We start from the raw sequence: 19,578 nt of genomic DNA on the forward strand, positions 1-19,578 counted from the left end.
GCACCAAGGCTATGATAGCCAGATTCCCCAGGCCATATTAAGTTGGATCCAAGGAAATATCTAGACAGCCAGCTCACTGGACCAAGCTGAATAACCCTATGTCTCACACCTCTCCTGGACCCTGGGGTAGGGAGATACGTGGAACTAGGAGTAGAATATGGGTATAGAAGCCATATTTGTTCTTCAAACATTCTGGGCGCTTAGCCGGATCCAATGGTACAGAACCATGTCCCCATGACTCCGTGTTGCAAAGTTATGACCCCTTATAGGATTGTATGGGATTTGCCTCCAGTCAAAGGGGAAGGGACTTGGGACCGTGTCACAGGGTGAGAAGGGAGATTGTCTGGCAGATATATGTACTGGGGACTTGTCAGCGAGCAGGTGTTCTTTGTCTAAGGGAGGTCATGTCTACATGTTGGCCAGTCCCAGGAACTCACATTGTAACGGTAATCACTGCCTGTATTTGCATCTGATCATTGCATATATTTTCTAATATGTATATAATATATTCCATTTAATCTTAGGTTTCTCTTTTATCCCGATCCACAAATCCACATGCCCGTGTTTTCACCCTATTGCTACACGCTACAGGGCTGGCTTCTGGCCTAATATAATATTATTATATGTTAAGGAGCAGCTGGTGGCAGTGCTATTGACCTGTTTCACTGGAGTTAGTAAAAAAGGGTGTCGTTCAACCTTCCTCTGCCCATGTGGACAGGGGGTGTAAGTGTAAACTTGTACCCAGGTGACCCTTCTGTACCCTTGGGGGAATGCAGAATGTCACCCACTTAGGGTCCTATTACATAGAGCAATAGTCGGGTAAATCAGGCCAATTCAGCCTATTATCACTCTGTGTAATAGAGACAACGATCAGTTGATGAAACGATCATCGGCTGATTGTTTCTTTAGGTCCATACCTTAAATAATCGGACGTTTGGTACGCATTGCTACATGTAATAACGATACAATGTACTGTAGACTGTGTACAAAAAAAATCCTACATACCTGTCCACGCTTCTTGATGTCCTGCTAGCTTTGGCCTACTCCTGGCGCTGTTGGCTGAGCGGCCTGTTACTTCACACAGTGCCAGGATCAGGTCGAAGCTAGTAGGACATCAAGGAGCGTGGACAGATATATAGGAGTTTATTTTTTACAAGGGCTGCATGGACATCGCTATTGATATCCGTGCAGCCCTTAATTATCGGGCAGCGTATGTGCTTAGTAAACGAGCGCCGATCTAGGAGATTGTGCTATTTATGGAACAAAGCAGCCATGTTTTTCCAAGCCTGGACAAGCCTTTAAAAAAAAAAACTGGTTTATGGCAAGCTGGATGGTTAAAAGTGGAAAAAATAAACCATGATAAAAATGTGAATATTCAACAATCCCTTCTTTGCTGCACTGTACATAAATTCAAAAGAAACCAAATTATACATACAACAAACATGCCTTCAGATTATTGGCACATTTTGGAGTCAATATTTTTAATGACAACCCTTTATCTGTTCAGTTTCCCATTACCCAGAATTGTTATGGGCAATTTAGTGACATGCTTTATGACTTCATGGACAGACCCAATGAACATATTCACACCCTATTCTTTATATGGAACACATTTGTGAGCATGATCTATTGACTCATTCCATAAGGAAATATTTAAATGAATAATATACAAGTTATACTGAATATTACCATATCTCTGTATAAGTTTTTTTCTGTTCCTCGTACTCTATAACATGATGTTGGCAGATCACAGTGCGTGTTTAGCATGATTGATAAGTCATGTGAATATTATGTAAAATATAATTAGATAAATGTCAAGAAGAACCATGCGGAATTAATAAAGTTATTTGCAAGTGCACTAGTTGCTATTGAAGCTCTATGTAGCAGAGTCCATGCATTACAGTCCCAGAAGATGGTAGGCTAGGAATGATCTTTGTTCTAAGAAGAAAATATTAAATTAAAAACTTTATTTAATTAAAACAAAAAAATAAATAAAAAATAAAGCGGCTTTGTCATAGACACAGTAATACTGTTAGGCAATGACAAAGCATGTCTTGTGAGCAGCTCTATCTGAAAGCAGTGGTCTAGTAGAGTTATTTTAATGTATACAAAGTAGGAAAAATAAAAATGTAACCCTTTGACAGAGCCAGTCTTAATTTTTGTGCTTTAGTTTTTTCCTCCCCGTGTTTAAATGGCCACTGCACTTGCATATTTTCCCCTACAGACCCACATGAGCCCTTATTTTTTGCGACACCAATTGTACTTTTACTGACTTAATTTTTATATAAATATGCTGTAAAACCAAAAAAAAATTATATGAGCTGTGAAATTGCAAAAAAAGATGCAAGTCCTTTTATTTTGAGGGGTTTTTGTGTTTACGCTGTTTGCTCTATGGCAAAACTGACGTGTTATCTTTGTTCCTCAAGTCAGTACAATTACAACGATATGTAACTTGTATAAATTTTATATTATTTGATGGCTCTAAAAAAAATTAAAGCCTTTAAAAAAAAAAGTAAAAAATTGCTCTATTCCCATTCTTATAACGCTTTTATTGCTTGGTCTATGGGGCTGTGTAAGATGTCATTTTTTGTGCCACGTTCTGTTCTTTCTTTCAGTATCTTGTTTGAGTATATGCAAAAATGCGCAATTTTGCACTTTAGTGGGGTTTTAGTGGGTCAGATCAGCGCTCTATTATACTGGTCTGCTGCAGACGAGATACAATGATTGCTAAGCAGGGATGAGTGTTATTCTGACGCTGAGCCCCAGTCGGCTCAGTACAAGGGATCTCCCCTCCAAGATCCCCCCCACTAGACACCAGGGACAGGGGGCCAAACACTATTTAAATGCAGCTGTCAGCTTTTACAGCTGCATTTAAATAGTTAATTAGCCGGAAGTAGCAATCAGCCTCACCGGCTAATACTCACGGTCCCCAGCTGCACATAGCAACTGGAGTCCGGGGGCTGCAGAGAGGGGTTACGCCGGAAGCCCTATCTGCTTACCCTTAACGGCCGCATGACGGATATATATCGTTAAGAGGTTAAAAAGACACAAACTGGACATTAATGGAATATGAGTATACTTCTAGAGTCCCATAGAATTATCTAGTACAGTCAGGCTCTTTATGTGTCACATATCATTAGGACGTATGTTCATAAAACATCAACACCCTTTAGTTGGGGTTTTGTGGGCTGCTTTATTGGTATGCAGTACACCCTGGCTGTCTAATGTTACAGTTTCTATTTCTGCTAGTGGTGCTTACTTGCGATTTTTGTACATGATATCGGAATATTGCAGACCCTGTTGAATTACTTAGCGCTGTTTGCTTTTAATGCATATTCACTCACATTTATTTTTTATGGACAAACAGTCCAATCATATATTTTTCTAATGATGCCCAGTGTTTCCATATTATCATTAATTATATGGCTTCAATGATATGTGTAACAATAGGCCAACAATACAATAGGGCCTGCAAAGGTCCAGCAGAAGGTAATCTCATTTGGAATAAATATTGAAACCATCATTTGCCACTAGGAGTTATTTCATATTGCTATTAACTCTTAAGCATGATATAATTGATTATTGATTATTAACCTATAAACGTGTATTCATATGTCCAGTTTGTGCAATGATAAAAACAAAGTTTACAGTACAATTGAAAGTGGATGTGTGCCTATAAAAATGAAGGGTGAACCCTTATAATCTTTTTCTCTTATAGAAGTAACTAGTAAACTGGTAACCAACATTTTCATAAAACAGCAGAGTATTTTCATATCAATGTTTTATATATTTGCATCACTGTAATGTCCACAAAAAGATTTTTGAGTTTCTTTTGCTTTGTTGAAATGAATGCAGTAAAGATAGGAAACACAGCGTGTATGATATCAAAAATGGAAAATATGACATTATCTTCTGTTTTTTTCCACCCACATTTTACAGCTAAGCCTAAATATTCTAGTAATGCTTTAACCTTCCTGGAAGGTCCTGCTACTCTTCTATGCTGGCATTAAGAAGCAGTTACACTAATATGGGTAGCTGTGTGAGCTTTCTTACTAGGTTGTTATTGTAACAAGCCCAGTTTATTTTCAGGGAAATTACACTTTTGACAATGAACAAACTATCATTTTCCAATTTTAAGTGGAGATATAAATAGTTGACAGTTTATGTCACTGAACAATAAAAATAACTCATTAACTATGCAATCATTTATTAATCTAGAAATTCACAGATATGCCATGTGCTTTAGTAAAAAAATAAAAATAAAATTACTTTATTGCTCCCTTAAAGTAGTTGTACTGGGACATCTTACACTCCCCCTACTGCCTCCCTCCAAGCCATACTAACCCCCCGACACACACACATATGTCTCATACCCCATCTACTTCCACTGTGTGATCCTGCCGTCCTAGCTGAGCCTCAGAGCAGGCCTGAGCTGCAGGCAGTGGCACATTAAAGACAAGTATACATGAGTGGCATGGCATATACTGTACTGTGTGCAGGGGCGTAACTAGGATCCATGGGGTCCCATAGCAAAACACATTATAGGAATCCTGAATCCTAGTGTCTGGGGGGGGGGTGTATGTAACCCCCCTCCTCCCGATGATGCAGGTCTTCAGAGCGGCTCTCACGGCAAGGGGGCGGCGATCAAAGAACACCCTGCCGCACTGGCCACACTACACTTCCCCATCCGTAGGGCTCGTAATATACAGGACGTGGGTATAAGCCTTAAAGTGTCACTGTTGTGATTTTTTTTTGCAGAAATCAATAGTACAGGCGATTTTAAGAAACTTTGTAATTAGGTTTATTAGCCGAAAAATGCATTTTTATCATGAAAAAGCCGTTTAAAGCTCTCCCCCCTGTTTTCATTGTTCTCCTATGGAGAGAGCTAAATAAAAGACCAAAACAGGAAAACAAAGAGTTAATCTACAAATCCCTCACCCTTTATCTCCTCTGACAGTCAGCACTGACCTCTCTGAGCTCTGGTTACAGCTGTCACCCAGCTCCATGCCTGTAATCCCTTTGTTCTCAGCTTTCTGCTGTCGGCTAACTCCCTCCTCCCTCATCCCCCCTCCCCTCTCTATAAGAACAGACAGAGTTGTGTCTGATGCAACAAGTCACAATTTCCAGTTTTTTTGCAGTGAATGGAAAAGAGGACCTGGGAAAAGGCTTTTTAAATGCAGATAATGGCATATTTGGCTAATAAACCCAATTACAAAGTTTCTTACAATCGCCTGGACTATTGATTTCTAAAAAAAAAAAAATACGACAGTGACTCTTAAAGGTACCAATGACCCTACTGTCATTACTGTGCATGACCACCGTGGCCACCCCTGGATGATGTTACCATTACAACATCCTTGTGTAACAGCATCCAAGTGTAATTGTCATTTAAATCATCTTTGCAGAAATCAATAATTCAAGCTGATATTAGAAAATCTGTAATAGGTTTTATGAGGCAAAAGAGCTTCCTTCTGTACTGGCAATTGCTGTTTTTCTACCTTCCTCCTCTCTTTGTATCTGTACATTATCAAGAAAAAGCTGTCTACAATTCAGAGAAGCAAAGTGAAGATGTGTTTGCTTTTCCCATTATAGTCTACGGAGGGAGACTTTGTGGCCACAGAAAACAATAAATGTTAGACTGCTCAGTTTGTCCTTGGAACTTCTGCTCTTCATACACATACACATGACATCTTATCCTAAAAAGTCCCCTGAAATGACAGTTACACTTTAAGGCCATTCCGTGACCGGTCTCTAAAAAGATCATCCCGGCCGGTACTGTAGTACCGGCCGGGTGATCTGTATGGCTGTAGAGGTCTGATGCGTCAGTGTACGCCCGCATCAGACCTTCCCACTGCACAGTAAGAAGCAAGCAGCCGGAGCCACTCGCTTTATAGTGTGCACTGACATGGTTTTCTACGGCCGCTATTCAATGATTAGCCTGACGCAGAAAACTGACATGTCAGTTGTTTGCGGTGTCGCTTGGGATCCCGGCCGGAGCGTATACTATGTGTATACGCTCCGACCAGGATCCCATAGGAAAACATGCAGGGTGTCTTGGCGTACAAAGTATGCACAACCTAATACACAAAATCCAGGTGCTAAACCTCTATATAGGAAAACTCATAAGACAACTAACAGAACAAAGTATATAGAAACAATGGTAAGCACACCATGATAAATTACCTAAAATTCATACTTTATTGAAAATCGCAAATGCAATAATACGGCAACAATACATGATTAGATCCCCCTAAAAACAATTAAAATCGTCCCACATAATTCAAGAGTTGTCAAAAAATAACCAACAGCCTACTCCCCAGCCTGTAAAGTGCAGGAGAGCTCTCTGATGTGCAAAAAGGCTAGTAATTATAACTGGTACTGTACATAATAAAGTACTCTCTACAAAAACATATAAAGTGCAAGTGCATACACAATCCAAAGAAAAAAATAATATAAATATACAATAATATATATGCAGTGCCACGAAAAGTGAATAAATAATAATGCAGATTCTTTGTATCTTGGAGCAGCACTACTCAGGAACAGGGTGGGTGCCAGCAGGTAATAAAAGAACACTTTAACTGTTACCTTTGGAGTGCTGTGGCCGATTTTCTACAATTAAATAATAATGCAGCTATACTAGCAGAAGAGGAACACAGTATATCACCAGAAGCCAAGAGAAATCAGCCTCCAGGCTGGGAGGCCGAACCCCATGCGTTCCGTCCACTAACTGGACTTTCTCAAGGGTTTCAACAACGGCCGTACTTTTACGCTGTGTGAACATAGCCTCAGTCTGGCTATTTCCCAGGCTTGACTTCAACCTGACAGAGGTGGTGTTTGTATGGAGCTCAGCACATACAGCACCCCTGTCACTTTAAACACTGACAGAGGGCTGTGTGTCAAGGGGCCAGTGGTATAAGAAGTCACTAGTGTCCTGCACTGCTGCTTTGATAGGTAATAAGCTGCCTACACCTCCCATTAGGAGCCAGACCTGACAAGCAGATGCCAGAGCGGCATCTGCTGAGAACAGTGCAGAAGCGGGACAGGTGAATGATAAAACACTGCACAGGGGGGCACAGTACATTATACCTCATGGAGGGGGCTTAGTGTTTTTTATCTCAATAAGGGGGAGCACAGGATATCCATCTCATTAAAGGGGTGCACAGTACATTATATCTCATTGGGGGGGGGGGGGTCTAATGCAGTATACCCCATTGGGGAGGAGACACAGTGCACTATAGCTCATTAAGGGGGCAGGGGGCCTGTAGTGCATTACACCTCATTAAGGTGGGACGACAAACCAAATCTTTGTCCCTGATGCAGTCCTGAGAATAAAAGGGCTGCTGTACTGGTTTAGTGTGAAATCCCCTTGACCATATTTAAGCAACATGTTGTCACTTTTGATGATTGTATGAACCCTTCAATATCATTGTGGAGCTTTTTCTATTTTAAACCAGACATTTTTTGAAGTACTTTATTAATTTTTGTAATATATACAGCACTTCTAATGGTAGAAAATTGGTTGCCTTAGCAGTATCTTGTTGCACAGCAGCTGTGTGACTGAACTAGTTAAGCAAGTTAGAGGAGTGTCTACAAGTGGATGTGGGATGGAGAGGCAGAGAACTGCAGAGCTCTTTTTGTACAGCAATGCCATGTCACAGAGGATACAGGCGACATCTCCTGCCTTCTGCTGCAGCTGTGTCAAGGTATTTGGCACTTTTATTTCTAGCTCTTAAATAATAGGTTTCACCCAGGTTTCTCTGCACTTTAGCTCTCTAGTCTTATTCTTCAACAATGTTTACAAACATTTGCAACTTAAAGTAACATCCCTTTGTATCATAACAACTTTTGATATTCGCAAATTCAATATTTCTGTACACACAGCTTTTATGTTAATAGCACGCTACTGTTAGCTAATGCCTTGTAACACTGTTTCCAATGTTGCACTATTTATTTTATATTATACACACACTTTTGCATTTTTTTTATTTTATATAATATACTTACAATTTATTTAGAGACAAATATAATATTATGAATAAATGAAAAGCAAGTATAAAAAAGACAATTTTATACCATCTTTTCTGTTAATAATATCAGGGGAAACAAGGAAAGAAATGTCACATGTCTCATTTGTTAGAACTGATGTGAAATGTAATGTACAGTATCTAACTCAATGACTTGATTACGTATGCACTGTAAGCAATTATGTGGTTATGGTAATAATTATTGACCAATGTGAAGTGAAAATGTTTCCATTCATATATCTTCCAATGATATTGTAGCAGTGCTGGATTGGCACTGACTTTTGTGTACGTTTGAATTTTTCAGTTGTGTGAAATAGCACACTCAGCTTTAATACCTGTGTGTGAGCATCTCACACACAGGTATTGTGAGAGAACTGTTATTTTGTATGGTGCTTCATAATATAATATTTATATCTATATTCATACTGAAACAAAAAACCAAAGCAGCAAATTCTCAAAAAGGCAATTGTCTAATATTCCATCATAACGAAATCATCATTTCACTGTGACAGGAGGAGGCAGGAGGCCACGCCTCGTATCCAATGCAACGCTGGGGGGGGGGGGGGGGAAACAGCCTCTTGTGGCCGTAGGCATGACATAATGCTGGCCATAAGAGTGATTGACAGGGCAGGAAGCAAATGGCTCCTTGCCCTGTTAAACACAGTGCCACATTTAACTGTATGATCTCCTGACACATCATCATCATCATTATATAAACACATATCTCACATATTTTATGTTGCAGTATCTTATTCTGCATTTTTGACAGAATCATATACATAGGTAACCATATGTCGCTAACAGTACAATCAATGTACCATTTTTTTCTTCCCTGCATATACATAATTCATGTTGTTTAGCCTCTTTACATTCTGTAAGCTGTAGAAATGTAATTAAATTAAATTTCTTTATTGTATTTATAAGAGAGAGGATTTGAAGAGGGTAATGGTTTATCAGATACAGTATTCATAAGAAATAAAAAGTGAAGTTACATAGTGATGACAGATCTATTAGGCCTCAGAACTTTCCAGCTTTCTTGGTCACTGTTGTGTTTTGTATTTGTTCACTATAAAATGTATTTTGTTACTAACCTGAGAACAGAGATGTTGCAGATGTATTGTTTTTCTTACCACTGCAAGATATTCATTCTGTTAATCATTAAACACAATGGCACAATGGGAGTTTACAACAATGAGAAGCTTTGATAATATTCACAATGTACATGGGTACAATATATAGGAAATTTAGAGCCATATAACAAACCTCTCATAGTCTACTTACACTTCAGTAAGTGGCCACAGCAAGAAATGTGTAAAAGGTAAAAGGTCTTTCCCATCTTATCCTATTAGTATCGGAGAGTGTGGCTGGCCTGACAGGTAAGCCAAAGGTGTCTCTAGCAATCAGCCTGGCCGGTCATTAGGGGTGTGCCAATGGCTTCCCTAGCTGGTTGCTGGGGTTGCAGCGGCACTTATCTTTTATGTAGCAGCGGCCGGGCTTCACCACCCCAGCCAAGTGGCAAAGGTGTTGTGTGTCTATTGTGATTATGACTGACAGATGACACCACCAGTCAGCTGTCAGAAAGTTACTGGACCTGGAGCCTCAACCCCAATCACGCCTGGGGCTGGGACTCCAGGCTCCATAAGTATCTTCCCCTGTGTTTCAGTCATTGCCTGCGATAGTGCCTAGTTTACTAGTATATCTTGACCTAGCGTTATATCATGCATTGTATTTCTGGCTATATGACTTCTGGCTCTTGACTTTTTGACTACCCCCCCCCCCTGGATTTTGTATTGTACTGTGCCACTCATTTGTTATTGACCCAAACCTCTGACTTTGCCTTATTGTGTGTTTGTCTTGTTTCGTTCTGTGTTGCACTTGGATTAGGTCAGGGTTTTGTTGATGAGTTGTCTATTACCACTAGGGCTCCTGAGGCAAGTAGGCAGGGACAGCGGGCAGGTGCCAGCTTCAGGGCTCACCTGTCCTTGTGTTACCCTGTCCCTGATTCCTAACACAGCTATTAATAACATTTGCTCAGTCATGCTTATTGAGGTGAATGAGGCCGTAATCTGCAGTAAGAGTAGTGCTGTTTATAGAAAGTGCTGCAGCTAATAATGTGGTGACCATGAGGAGGATAACAATGATAGGTGTTGTAGTACAGGTTAGCTGAGTTATATGCAGATGTCATGTGCGAACCCTGTTGTGGTCTCTTATGAACCCACTTTTGTGAATGGGTGTCTGCACAAGGTGGAAGGTATTTTTCCCTGATATGCTTTGCTTTAATGATGCTCTGGCTGGTGGTCTGTGAGTGCCCCTAATGTTGTGCATGCAGTGGAGACCAAAAGAGTGAGACTCAACAGGTATTTGCAGCATAACAGGTAACTTTTACTGAACATCTTTCATACAATGGAAGCATAGATCTGGAAGAGTTGCAATAACAATACCATAAGTAGAGGATGGTAGGTGGTCAATGCCACGAAACAAGGTATCTCATGTGCAATGTACTGAATCTTTAGAGCATCTCTAAGTTGTTGAATGCCTGAAGTTCTTTGAACTGGACTTTAGGCTGGCTTCACAGGCTGTGAAGAGGGCTTGACCCTAAAAGAATCTATCATCTCAGGGTAAAACTTGATGCAGGATAATGTTGTCCTCTGCATTATGGGCTGTAGTGGTACATGAGATTTTGGTTAACTTTTGGGTCTTGCTCTAACAAATAGCAGTAAACTCTTGCAAAATAGATTTTAATAGAGCTGAGTGAATCACTTATCTAAACAAAGCGTAGCACTTCGTTTTATCAATGCTCCGCTCATCCAGCCGCCAGCCTGTCAGCACTGTTATGCTCCCTGTCGCTCCTCCCAGGATGCCAGGAAAAGCAAAATCCAATTCTAGCAAACTTCTCCCAGTTTCCCAGGATCGGAACCAGCTTTTCCCCGGCACCCAGGGTGGATTGTCAGGGAGTGGAGTAGAGCTGACAGGCTGGCGCTTGATGAGTGAAACGCTGATCAAACAAAGCACTTTGTTTCATTTAGATGAGTGATTCGCTCATCTCTAGACTTTAAGATGCTTTGAGGCAATTTGGGACCTTGAGATTAGGAAAAGTTGTGTGTTTATAATCTACTTACTTTGGGTACAGTTGCAGTGATTGTCCCTAGCCCTTGGATACAAATGAATAAACCAATGGGTTACTTCCCCCTTACTTAGAGAGTTCTAGAGGAAATCTAGTAAGTTTGGGTCCTTTTACACCCACAGTTTTATCTGACAGATCATTGAAGCCAAAGCCAGGAACAGATTAACAGAGAACAGATCATAAATGAAAGACTGAGAGTATAATACCAGTGTTGTCAGTAGAGAAGAAACTGTGTGTGTGAATGTGAGTGGGTTTAACTCTTAGGGCCCATTCACACTGGGTAAAACAGGCAGAATACCGCGGCAGAGCTCCCCGCCGTGGAATCCCACCTGCCTCAGTGTCACACAGTGTCTGTATGGGATGGCTCACGCTCCTCTGCTTCTGTCACTCTCCGCTCAAATAATTGACATTTCAATTCTTTGAGCGGAAAGTGGCGGGAGCAGAGGAGCACGAGCCCTCCTATAGAGACACTGTGTGACACTGTTGTGCTCAGTGTAAACATACCCTTATGTCACGAAGCAAAAGGTGATTGCACTCACCAACGTAGCCTTCTTAAACTTTATTATTCCTTAGAAAAACATGGACATGGTGCGGACATAGGTGAGCAGACGCTAGGTGAGAGGAGTGGTACCACTCCTCTCACCTAGCATCTGCTCACCTATGTCCGCACCATGTCCATGTTTTTCTAAGGAATAATAAAGTTTAAGAAGGCTACGTTGGTGAGTGCAATCACCTTTTTGCTTTGTGACATGTGTCTTTGCATTCTATAATTGGTTAGCACCACCTGTCTGAATTCAGTCCCTGCTTTTATGAGTGTATAGCTTTACCCATGTTAAACACCTAGAGTGCCGCTATCCTCTACACGTGTAAACATACCCTTAGATTACAATCTCTCATTACCTTATATCCTTATATGTCCTGGCCCAGACCAGAAGGATATGACAGCACAAAACATATTTAGTGATATTATTATATTAAAATTGCTTTAATAATTATGCTGTATAACTAAAAGTAAAGGTTCTTTTTCCAAAGTAACATCTTAAGATACCTCCATAGTTGTACAAAAAGAAATCTGAATATGTTTCCTTCCATGCTGTAACAATGTTTAGAATAATGTATAGTTATGTGTATTTTCTACACAAAATAATCCACCACTAAATTTTCACAATTTTCATGTGCTTTATTTTTCAAGTTTATATACCATAATATTTCATTTGAATATCATTTACACACCATAAAAAAATCATATTCACTTCTTAGGCAACTTTCAGTTGTAGTTTATCCTGCATATTTTAATTGATTGACTTCACTCCAGAGATTTTTGAACATTTATGTTTATATTTAACATTTATTTATTTAATATTTATATTGCGGCTGAAGACAGAAGGAGGAGGATTTTAGATTGCTGTAAAGAATAGACTTATAATCAGATATATGCAAAGAGAAATGTAACAATTTATTGTATTGTAAAATCATTCAGTGGAAAAGTGAGTGCCCAAAGCATGTCAACCTTAGATTTTAGTATCTAGAAAGGACCCCCTTGTGCAGCAATAACTGCATCTAAACCTTTCTGGTAATTGATAATTAGTGCCGCACATCACTTTGAATGAATTTTATCCTATAAGGATATGTACACACTATGGAATCCCGACGGAACACCCGTTGCAGATTCTGAGCAGGTGCCAGCTGCGGAATCGGCAATGGGTGTTCCTTAGGGGTTCCGTAGAGTGCACATACCCTGACACTGCACAAAACAGATTTAACTCTACTACGTTGGTGGGTTTCCTTTCATGAATTGCTTTAGGTTCTTCCACAACTCCAAATTTTCTATTGGATTATGGGGTATTTCAACATAAAACTAACTTTTCCCCTAGTAAGTGGCTGTGTCAGTACACTAACACAAACTTTTAGGCTATGTTCACACTACGTATGAGACCGGGCGTTCCATGACCCCGGCCAGGTCACGGAACAGCCGGTCTCTGGCCGGATCATCTCGGCCAGGTGATCTTTCTGGCCGCAGAGTTCTGATGCGGGCGCATCAGCGTGCGCCCGCATCAGAGCTTACCATAGCACACAGTGAAGCGAGCTGCCGGAGCCGCTCGCTTCACTGTGTGAACTGACAGGTCTTTCTGCGGCCGTAATTCACTGAATTTCGGCCGCAGAAAACTGACCTGTCAGTTATTTGCAGGGCCGCACAGATCCCGGCTGGAGCATATACAATGTGTGTACGCTCCGGCCGGGATCCCATTGCCTAATAGGCTGTGTTCCGCTGCACAAAAACTACGGCCGTTGTTGCCATCGGCAACAACGGACATAGTTTTACGTAGTGTGAACATAGCCTTAAACTTTTTAGGAGCTATTGAAATCATAATTAGGCATGACGCTGTGAGCTCCCAGGTCTAGTCCGCAGAACACCATCTGTGTACAGACAGAATTCTACGGACTGGTAAATGACCCCTTAGGTTTGTATGAGAAGAGGTACCCTGGGACAGTATTGCTCCTACACCAACCTCATAAGCATCAACCTCAACTAACCAACTACCGCCAGTCACTGGTCACTTAGCTGGTATATGTGTTTGTGTGTGGTATACTTGCCGTGGCCTGGGTGCTGATGAGCTGTTATGCAGCAGACGGGCTCTGGTGTTTTTAGTGGGGCACTTATCCCAATGGCCAGGAGCAGTGTTACCCACCCCCAGATACATGGGCACTGCGCTAATAAAAGGAGTAGGTGCAATAGATGTGGGTGCAGGTGCGGCGAAAAAAAAAAAAACAGAGTGCAGCACTTAGCCACAAGTGACTTTTAGGGTATGTTCACACTGAGCAAATTCAGCAGAATTCCACAGCAGAGCTCTCGGCTGCAGAATCCCGTCTGCCTCAGTGTCAAATGGTGTCCCTATGGGAGGGCTCACGTGCCTCCGCTCTCCACTCAAAGAATTGACGAGTCAACTTTTTTGTTCGGAGAGCGGAGGAGAGCAGAGGTGCGCGAGCCTTCCCATAGAGACGCCGTCTGACACTGAGGCCTCTTTAGTGGAAAACCCCCCCACTAAAATTGACCAGTTTGAACCTATTCGTATACAGTACAGAAGTTAAAGTGATTCTGTCACCTCCCTTACTTTGTGTGTAGTTCTCTGCACAATCCACAAGGAACCCTGCATTTCGACAGAAGACTCCTGCAGCAAAGCACATAGGACAAATGGTGATTTCCCTGCAGGTTTCTTTGGAAAAGAAGAGGAGGTATATACAGTGGTACCTTGGTTTAAGAGTAACTTGGTTTAAGAGTGTTTTGGTTTAAGAGCTCACAGTTTTTCAAAATTGTGACTTGGTTTAAGAGCATTGTTTTGGTTTAAGAGCTCCCTGTACTGGGTGGGAGCGCGAGTGGAGGGGGGCATGGTCTGCATAGCAAAGTCTACAGCTCTGTACTCTGACCCAGGAAGTCTCCCTCACCTTCCAAATCACAGCACATCCACTTCAGGCTGGGGCTTGCATCAGGGGACAGGACTGTGGGGGTAATCTCTTCATAGCTGTAACCCCTCTCTCCCCGGAAAGAGTGCTGCATGCATGTGCCTACATCTGCCCTGCTCATTCTTTCATGCTCCCTGCAGTCTCTGTCCGCCCTTGTGTTTCCCATCCTTTCCATTACTGTACAGTAACTTATAATACCACATATTCTACTGTTTCTAAATGTTTGTTTCATCTGTTTTACATGTTATTCAGAATAATAAGTCATTATTTTTAGTGTATGGAACCAATTGTCTATTTCTATGATTTCTTATGGGATAATTTGCTTTGGTTTAAGAGTGGATTTGGATTACAAGCACAGTCCCGGAACAAATTATGCTCGTCATCCAAGGCACCACTGTACTATCTTATATACTATATAGTACTGTGCCTAAAAAAGGGTCACAAAGCAATAGCTTCCTGTGTTTAGAGATAACATAGCTGATAGAGCTTATAAAGTGTCTATATATTGTGAACTAGGAATGGAGAAAACACACATTGCACCTTTAGAACTCCTACCACTTTCCTTCAAATTATCTGGTCTACATAAACATGTATCACATGAAAGAGCTTTATTCCACAGGCTGCAGTGGCATTATTCGAGGAGTGTTGTCTGTCTCACAGGCTGCAGTTACATTACTATAAAGAAACACTGTTTGTCTCACAGGCTGCAGTCACATTATTAGAAGTGTGTGGTCTGTCTCACAGACTGTATTGAAATTATCAGAGGAGTGCAGTCTGTCTCATAAGCTGCAGTCACATTATTAGAGGTGAATGATCTGTCTCACAGGCAGTCACATTATAAAAGAAACGCAATCATTTTATTAGAGGTGCAAAGTCTGTCTCAAAGGCTGCAGTCACATTATTAGAGGTGTGTGGTCTGTCACAGGCTTAGCTGTCCCAGCCTTGAGAGGGAGTTACAGCTAGCATGACTCTTTCCAGATACCCTGCATCTTTTCTTTTAATAATTTGCAATGAAATTTGTGGGGATATCTCTTAGTTAAAAAAAAAAAAAATTATTTTCTAGTAAAATTTATTGAATATGTTAGCAGCATACTAGCAGCAAACAAAGTTTTTAACTACACACACAAATTATTTAAAAAATAGAAGCTAGTAAACATATAAAAGAACAGCAATTCCTTCCATTTGCAAAATTTTTTAAACCTTTGTGCAAGTTAAGGAGTATACTGGGCACAATTTACACAAAGTTTGGTATCTCCAGGAACACGTCTTAAGCTCTTATTAGATGGAGCAATGTGAAGGAGCAAGCAAGCGCCAACCTGTCAGGTCTGCACTCGCTTTCTTCTTTTTCCATGCCTGCTGTCGGTGCTATTACATGCACCGTCAGCGCGCAGGTTAGTATAGTGCATGTCGGCTGATCGCTGCTTTCTGTTAAACAAAGCGATTATGCGCCACATTGGTCGATAATTGGCCAAATACAGACAATAATCGATTCATGTAATAGGGCCTTTAGGGTCCCATATTAGGGATCCAATATTCTTGTTTTTTAAGTTGTTAAAAACGTTCCAAATTTTACTACAACTAGCTAACAATAGCTTGTAACTTATCTTTCCACAATGTACCACATGTTCCACATTCAGGAGAAACAGTGTCAAAGAGGCGGGGCCTAGAGCTTCTGTGGCCTAGGCCTGCAACGCCTTTCAATTCTTCCTCTCCAGCCTTCTTCTTCTTAGCTATGCTTCTGGATGGGATTGTCTTCATTAGCGCTGTATCAATCCTGCACATGTACTGTAGAAACGATAGGGCCCAACGTGATCAAGACAGCACAGGCGCAATTTCACTGGAGCCTGACTTTAATATTATCTGGATTGTTTTAATGTCGACAGTACATAACAATGTTACATAAACAATAGAGTAAACGTAACAGGATCTTAATGAAGTTAGTCTATGTCTGGGCATGTGTACTGAGATGCATTCACCTGTAGATATTTTCTACTGAGTACCAGGAAATGAGCTAACCACAGTAGATATGAAAAGCCACAGGAACTTAATGGTAACGAACTACTCTTCAAAGACGTACGTAGTGGTGCACTGTTTTCATACCTCTATTTCTACAATAGAGGTATGAAATCTTCAATGTATCATCAATGATACATAGATTGCTTTTACTTACACGATTATCCTGATGGCCTTCTTTATATAAAACATAATTAAGGCATTCAAAAAAAAAAAATCCTGAAAGAACAGCTCTGGTATGAATTTTTGGAGTCTGGTGCTCTGAAATATGGGCCCTATGAAAACTCCTCATTATGTTTTTTGATAGATAAAGTATGGAGTGAGGTCAGACTTTGTTGTGGTGTTGTGGGAAGTCTTGTCTTTACTCCACTTTGGAATAATTATAATATTCCTGAATTCACTAAAATTTGTAATAGTGCGTTTTGGAAACAGAAAGGTATCACAAAGGTTGCGCACCTATTTATGGACGAGGAAATGTGTACTTTTCAGCATCTCTGCTTCACGCACGGTTTATTAGATAAACACAGATTTTTCTATAATCAGCTCATGCATGCTAAAGCTAGTTGACTAGCTGTGAATAGGTTTTCTCTTTCACAATCTTTGATTTTTCAAACACTTCTAGAGTTAGACAACAAGAAAAAGTGTATTTCTGTTATATATTAAATTCTGAATAGTATGGGTGGCCAAGGTAGGGCTGATGTGAGCCGATCCAGATGGGAGTGGCAGTTGGGACAGGTTGAGGTAACACAGTGGGATAACATTCTTAGGAATATTAATAAAGTTTCGCTTAACGAAGCACATAAACTGGTACAGTTCCATATTGTGCACCTTAGTTATTATTCCCCGGAGTTACTACATAAAATGGGACTTAGGGGTGCGGAACTGAAGGTGCTGATTTATTGCATTTCTTTTGGTTGTGTGCTCGTTTACAAGAATATTGGAGACAAGTTTTTGATGAAATTGATACCAAAATCAGCTATGAAATCCCACGTAACTCGTTGGTTGCTATCCTGGCGGACTTGGAGGAGAATAAATGATTGATATTAAAGGTCCTTTTTTATGCACGATTTAACATTTCTTATATGGTCTATGGGCATTGGCTAAAATTAGATAACTTTTGTTCAAAGAGACTATATTATTTTTCACTTTATCCAGAATGTAGTTATGATGCTTTCTAGGTAATACTCACATAAACAGCTATCTGATGTAATAAATGCTACATAAATAATAAATGCAATTTTAATACAAGTACTACAAGTTCTAGTAAAGGCTGCCCTACTGAATTTCCAGCTGGATTCTATAATATTTCTGGCCACAGTTATGAACAGGTTGCCTGACTAACTGCCTAAAGGTCCCAAAACACTGTAGACTTGGTTGCGGCAGATTCAACTGTCAATATAAGGTGAATGGGGCCATCTAGAATCACCACCGACAGATGATGTCAGTGTTGATAGAGGTCGGCTGTGATAGAAATTCACGTCCATCCCCTTTGTTCAGTCAAGGATAAGCTGCAGCAAGAACGCTATTGCTGCGGCTTACCCTTCCTCATAGAGAACACAGGAATGCTCCGGTGTATGGTGAGGACAGGTGGTGGGCAGGTTACATAACTGACAGCCTGGAGATCGTTCAGCCGTCAGTTATTCTTTTTGACCATCAGTTATTCTTTTGGCCTCCATATAACAATGTGGATCCATGGCGACCTTTGACATAGCTGGCAACACACAGTGAACAGCCAAAAGCAGATAGCTTTATACATTGTGTAGTGGCAGTGCAGGCTTTGGTGCAGTGCTTTATTGCTATTTTGTTTTTGTATTTTAGGTGAACTTGCAATATAATTGCTAGGTAATGTACAAATCTTAACATTTTTGAGCACTGAATGTTCCATACAAAGTAATTAGTTGGTTGCTATCTGTCAATTGGACACATTTTTGAGTCCGACAGATTGATTAATCTGGGCCGCTGTAGATGTGGGAAACACTTGAAAAAAATTCTACGATGAACATCAAACTCATAATTCCCAACTTGTGACCAACCCTGAAGTTACTGATTGATCAATATTTAGATTTGTAGCTTGTAATTTGTAATCTGTTACCCTACTGTTCTATGGTTTCCTTGGTATATTACCTACCATGCTAATGGACCTTATTTTATATGTATCTGAAACTCATACACAATGTTTTTATATGTAATATTCAATAAAGTTATTTAAAAAGAATAAAGGTCGATTGCATGGTTGACTGCACTATGCCTAAAGGTAGCAACTATGGCATGAAACTTTTAAACATGGCTAAATTATTTCCATATCATCATTTGCTGTCAAAATTTCACCAAACCAAAAATCTTTTTGGTTGAAATTGTCCTTGTTATCAACTTTAACCTATCTTTGGGTACCTATAACTACTCAGTCAAATTAAAATTAGAGAAAGATGTTACATTTAAAATCTACAATAAAAAAAGTAAGTCTAAAGCAAATCTTGTTGTTGTTTACCTCTGGTGCATTTTGTTAGTTCTTAACCACTTGGTGAAAAACTGGTTTTAGCTTTGAAAATGGGGAAAAATGTAAATAAGCTCTAAGCCCAGTAAGTGTTTTGGTGCCTTGACATATTCATGTGGCTCACTTAGGGCTATAGATTTGCACGCAAGAAATAAAGATTCCTTAAGAAAATTGCGCAAATGATGTGCCCACACCTCCTTACTCAAGGCACCAAAGCTGGTATTCTACCCATATGGTGTTGTCTTAGAGGGAAGAGGTAACACTAAAATACTATATAGAGTTGGGTAACTTTGTTTTTTAATTGGCAAATGAAACATCTCCAGTGTGACTCCAGTGCATCCTTATATGTTTCCGATGACATGGCTGGGTTAAGAAATTTCCACTTCTGAACTCCAGGGATTGGAGTATCCTGCTGCCTTAATACACATGAGGTATAAGTACAGAGAAGAGATAAATCC

At 40.3% G+C, this 19,578-nt stretch overlaps 1 protein-coding gene across 1 annotated transcript in view; it reads left to right on the plus strand.

Moving 5' to 3' along the window:
- Positions 1–7,661: 7,661 nt before the first annotated feature.
- PRKCQ (protein kinase C theta) overlaps positions 7,662–19,578 on the plus strand; it is a 66,958-nt gene continuing 55,041 nt past the window's right edge. The window contains exon 1 of the mRNA XM_069978856.1: positions 7,662–7,706. The gene's annotated coding sequence lies outside the window, so the exon portion shown is untranslated. The remainder of the gene's footprint in view (positions 7,707–19,578) is intronic.

The sequence above is a fragment of the Dendropsophus ebraccatus genome, chromosome 1 (genome assembly GCF_027789765.1).
Source record: "Dendropsophus ebraccatus isolate aDenEbr1 chromosome 1, aDenEbr1.pat, whole genome shotgun sequence".
NCBI lineage: Eukaryota > Metazoa > Chordata > Amphibia > Anura > Hylidae > Dendropsophus > Dendropsophus ebraccatus.